Source organism: Pelmatolapia mariae, linkage group LG3_W (assembly GCF_036321145.2).
Source record: "Pelmatolapia mariae isolate MD_Pm_ZW linkage group LG3_W, Pm_UMD_F_2, whole genome shotgun sequence".
Classification (NCBI taxonomy): domain Eukaryota; kingdom Metazoa; phylum Chordata; class Actinopteri; order Cichliformes; family Cichlidae; genus Pelmatolapia; species Pelmatolapia mariae.
In genome coordinates this window covers 5229256-5234537 of record NC_086229.1, presented here as the reverse complement: position 1 = coordinate 5234537, position 5282 = coordinate 5229256, and the positions used below count along the sequence as shown (strand labels likewise).

The window sequence follows — 5282 nt, the reverse complement described above, 5'->3', positions numbered from 1 at the left end:
GGTGGTGGTCAGAGGCTAACGCTACAGTTGGGTGATGCTAGGACTGTGTGGCAGAGATAGGAAAGAGAAGAATTTGGTGTTGCTTGTGTGAGTGGAAATGGCCCTCTTTGACTGGCACGTGCACACACACTCTCGTGCACACGCACAGTTACAAGTATAGTTTATTATATTTTATCACTGCCCTTTTATACAGACCCACAATGTTTCTCTTTCAATGTTTCCTACACATACACCATGTATATAGTTTCACTCACATATATGTATACATATACATTGCTTTTTATGTTATTTTATTTATCTATTTATTTATCCCCCCTCCCCCTCTGTTGTATATAGGCTTCTCTTATTATTGTTTTTGCACCTTTGTGGTCCAGCTACCCAATTTCACTGTGCGACAAACTGCACAATGACAATAAAAGCTCTAAGTCTAAAAGTACGTGCACACGCAGGCACTCACATGCTAGAACATACATACACAAACACACTGTTTTGAGTTTACGACACACTGAGTGGGTTTTACGATGGGGACGCTTCTATAAAACTGGTTGTAACAAACAAAGAGGTTGAGAGCTGCAGAGGGACACATGCCTTGTACATCTCCCCTTCTGGAAGGTCCATGCGTAACAGAAGATGAATAAAAGTTTTCTGAAATGATGGTGTAGTCTCTGGAGGCCTGAGGAATAAAAAAGAACCGGGGGGAAACTGCTTTATGTCACACTATCAACAGATTTTCATATGGTTAAATTTGAATGTGTTTTCCTCTCATGCTTCAACTGCCATCGTTGTCTGAAAAAAAACCTCCTTTACCGCCAGCAATGAATCCTGGGATATGGTAGGACAAGAAGGATACACCCAACCCATCCTTCAAATTCGAGGAAAACAAAGACGCATTTGTCGCCACATTTGGTGGACTCTTCGATTTGGGACAACCTTAGTCGCATCGCTGTGACGTCATTGCCCGGAAATACGGCAACTGAGGCGTCCTTTCCCTGAATTTGGACACAGCCAACGTTTTCTGTTTTCTGTGATTAGTCACAGCTGTGTTCCCCTCCCGTTTGCCATTTCCTTATTACCCTCTGTGTGAGTATATATAGGATGTGTCTAAATTCAGGGATAATGAAGGCCACATTTTTACAGTAGGTCTTTCTTTGCTCTTTTTCCCGACTTTCTTGTTTTATTTCTATTGTTCAATAACAACATAGACAAAAAAGTAAGTATTTTATAGTTTATGTATTCTGACAAAGGAAGAGATAACTAAATCATCATATTAACAACACTGCTGGTGTTGTTGGTGCATTGCAATCTAAATTCTCTAAGCATGACTGTGAACAAACACAGAAACCAGACAGGTGTGCAGATGTCTTTACAAGGATTAGATTTACGTCACAGAGAAGAAGAAACATGGATGTGGAACATATAAAACCTGCTTAACACATCACTCTGATACTGAATTCATTCATTAATTGAGGTAGCAGCAGGTTGTCTGTTTGATGGCTATGATTAAGACAGCTGCATCAATTCCTCTTTACAGACAGATGTATAACAGCAGCTCACGGCCCTGCAGTTACACTGAGAGAAAACATTTTGAATACTGCTATACACTGTGCTGACAGTCAAAGAGATGATCAGCAAAGGGTTGTGACTTGAATATTTAGCTCAAGTCCTATTGGTTATCTGTTTTCTTAAAGCCAGGATGCTCTCAGTGGTTTAAAAGCTGGAGACGGTCCAGTTGCCAGGAGAGCTTCAGATTTTAAAATTTTACACCTCAGAGTTTATAAAAATCTTATAACAAATTAGAAGTGGATTTTCAAGATATGCACTCTTTAAAATGCTCTGTGGCTCACTGTTCAAGTACTCATGGATGTAAACTTGTGCCTAAAGGAAGAAGTTACACTATAAAGGAGACGAGCAAGGTGGTAAAACAAAGCAGAGCAAACAGCATATCTAGCAGAGTTACACTCAAAATAAAAGATTCAGGTTGGAAAGACGTGAAGCTCCTCCAGCTGTTTATCTTCATGTTCCTGTTTGGATGAAACACACTGGATCAGTTGTGTGTCGTTATACAAATGCATTAACATATTTGTATTTGGATCTGCTGAGGTACCTGCTCTCACTGATGAGTACACAACATCTGGATCAGCTGGGTACTCTGTAACACAACATAGAGTAGTGCAACAGGTTCATTCACTTGAATTTTATTTATAGAGTCAATTCATAACAAGAGATTGAGAGTGGCCTTAGTGGGCTCCGACATCTAAAAGTATTATTGCTGCAGATTAATTAATATTACAGTAAAATCATTTACTCGTGGGTAAAAGTACTCAGACTCTTTTGACTGGGTCATAATAAAGTCCATTAGTCCTTTGGAAACAAGGCAAATTTAGTCATCTAGCCATTGTAAAATGGTCTTTACCTTTGTTCAACCATCTAAAAATTTACATTAGAGAAATGTGAAATCATATTTTTTCTTCTTCAGTAATTAGCTAATAAGGTGTGGTGTTGTATCAGAGCTAACACAGTTACCTCCTGGACGGAGTCCTTACACTCCTCACTAGGTACCCAGTTACCACCTCTAGTCGCAGATATATTGTTGCTCATGATATAGAGAGGATTGTGAACTTATCAGGAAGTTGGTGGTACAATCACCAACTCCTGCCTCTAGATATTGAAATGCCCTTGGGCAAAGTATGAACCTCATATACCCCCTGAGGCATCCATCTTGGGCTATGCGTGAGAGTTAAATATAAAAACTCCTGTTTAACAGGAAGAAACCTCCAACAGAACCAGGCTCAGGCAAGGTCGGCCATCTTTCACGACTGGTAGAGTAGTAGAACTCGACCTAAATAACAGATAAGTCCAAAAATATTTGGGGACAGAGACTGCTGTACAGCATTTATAGTAGTTGTAGTCTATGTTCCACATAGACTGAACATGAACTGAAAACACCAGGTGAACCACCCAGGAACCCTGACCAATAGCAGTGAAGGATTCCAGGGTGAGGTAAGAGAGAAGTAATCATAAGGACCAAGATTTGTAATTGTTTCAAAAAGAGAAACCAAGAGAGGCCAAATAAGTATAAACGAGTGCTCTTAAGATGAGTTGAAGATCTTCCTCTAGCTTCCTGGGCATGAGGACTGGAGAGCAACATCAGAAGAAAGGACTTTGGAGATTTTAGTGACATGTGACAAATCATTGTCCAACCACTGTGAACATAAAAATTGGAGCTATAACTATAACTTTTGTTGAATTGTTGTCTCAAAAGAGATTTGAGGGCTTTGTACTCAATAATACCCATGGATGTTACTGCGCACAGGATGGAAAGGAGTTTGTCACCATAATGTACGTCTTCCCCTCCTCTCTAATTCATCTCGAGACCAATAAAAGATCAGCATCAGTATAGAGTGCATTTATTAGATTAGGATAAAATTCTGGTGATTTAATTAAGTGATTCTTACCATGTGCTAAAGCATTTGCATTGCCCATGCTAGATTGCTCTTGACCTGCAAGGTTACTCAGGCAGTCATTGAGAACCTTCACACTGAGAACCTTCACAGACATCAGGCAGTCATTGAGAACCTTCACAGACATCAGGCAGTCATTGTCAGAGGAAACAGGTTCATAACTGGAGATAGGCAGTTAAAGCTGGGTGAGTCTCCTCACTGGTTCAGTCCGGTTCCTTCATTATCTGTTGGGGAACACTCCTTGGAGTCAGAAACTTGAACCCTTTAAATGAATGGCCCGTCCAGGTTTCCTGTACTAACTGACTGATCCAGCAGTCCGTCAGACCTGTAAAGATCTGTGGGTCACGCAGAACTCTACAGGCTAGGCAACAGCAGCCTGACTGCTATTAGTTATTGAGTGAAAGAATGAAAGGATGCCAGAATTGTTACTTGTTACTGGCCCCCGAGCTCAGTTAAAACCAAGGAGGTACATGTCTATGATGCTGTCAGGCATGCATACAAGCACATGGAGGCCATACAAGCTGCACATCACCAAGGATACTGTAGCTCCTCACAAAACAAAAGCCTCTATTCAGGAGTACTCGACTCTTGAATACAAACATTAACACGAACGTGCACCTTAAAGAAGATACCCTGCAACCTGGAAAGCAAAATGTGTCTCACTGATATCAGTAACAGGAAATCCCAAATTGTTACTAATGTGGTGTTGTCATGGAGTCCTCTCCTAAATTTCTCCCGTACAAATGCAGTGTAGTCAGGAAGCATTCAGTGTGTACCTAATGGTAGGTGTATGTGCCCTGGTCAACTGTCGGCAGACAGTGTAACTCTGGTGTTAATAAATTTTGCTAAAGACTTCCTCCTTACTAAAGCAGCACCTCTGTAAAATGATATTCTTATTATCAATCTACAATCAAAGCCCATTCCTCTAAATATAAAGCAAAACAAATGGTTTGTTGAGGCTGTAATCGTCCATCATGGATCTTCTTTAACCATGTTTACAGTGAAACAATTTGCTCCTTTGTGAAAAACACTCCAAAAACTGATTCAAAGGAGCCAAAATCACCAATGATTTCATCCCATGGTCTAAGTATGAGTGGATGTTGCAGAGGTTACCAGTATTTCTGCCCGCAGGTCTCTGAGATCTGATTTGAACTTGGCCATAAGTGACCTCAGAAGGGCCTGTGAATGAGAGAGAGATGATGATTTACTGAACAGAGAAACAAGGTCATCCAGAAACACTGACTCAGCTAAAGATAATAATAATAATGTTATTGTGTTATTGTCAGGTGATAAAAATTGTATGTCCCGATCAGGGTCATCCTTGGTGTTCACACTGAGGTCCAGCGGTTGTAGTTTCAACTGCCAAAGCAAATTATATCTTTTACACAACAGATATTTTTCCTGTACTTCCTTCTGAAAAAATGTGAACATGACAAATTGGTGACCCCGTGTAATTTTTTTGGTTGAAAGAAAGGAAAAAAGGAGAATTGGAGAGGGACCCTGATGGAGTTGCTGTCAGACACCAGTTGTGGTGTCTGACAGCAACTCCGTCAGGGGCTGATTCATCACATTTAGTCATCATCACAGTCACGTTTAGAAAAGGCCTTCAAAATAAAGGTACACAGAGCCAGTTGCTCATACCGAAATCTGCAAAGTTGGATATACACCAAATTTAAATGCGAGCAGTCGAAGTTCTCTCTGTCAAATTGTTCAGAACACTGTTTATATAATATGAACTCAAAAAACTCATCTTCATCTATTCTCCATCTATTCTCCATCTATCATCTTCAATGCCCTGTACCAACACAGAACAGAGCAGTT

The 5282-nt window shown here is 40.3% G+C and overlaps 1 long non-coding RNA gene across 1 annotated transcript; it reads right to left on the bottom strand.

Moving 5' to 3' along the window:
* Window positions 1-1956: 1956 nt before the first annotated feature.
* Window positions 1957-4625, bottom strand: LOC134620171 (uncharacterized). Its single transcript, XR_010092085.1, has 3 exons — window positions 4575-4625; window positions 2105-2149; window positions 1957-2021 (listed from the first exon to the last, which is right to left on the bottom strand). It is a non-coding gene; the product is annotated as an uncharacterized LOC134620171 (long non-coding RNA).
* Window positions 4626-5282: the final 657 nt, after the last annotated feature.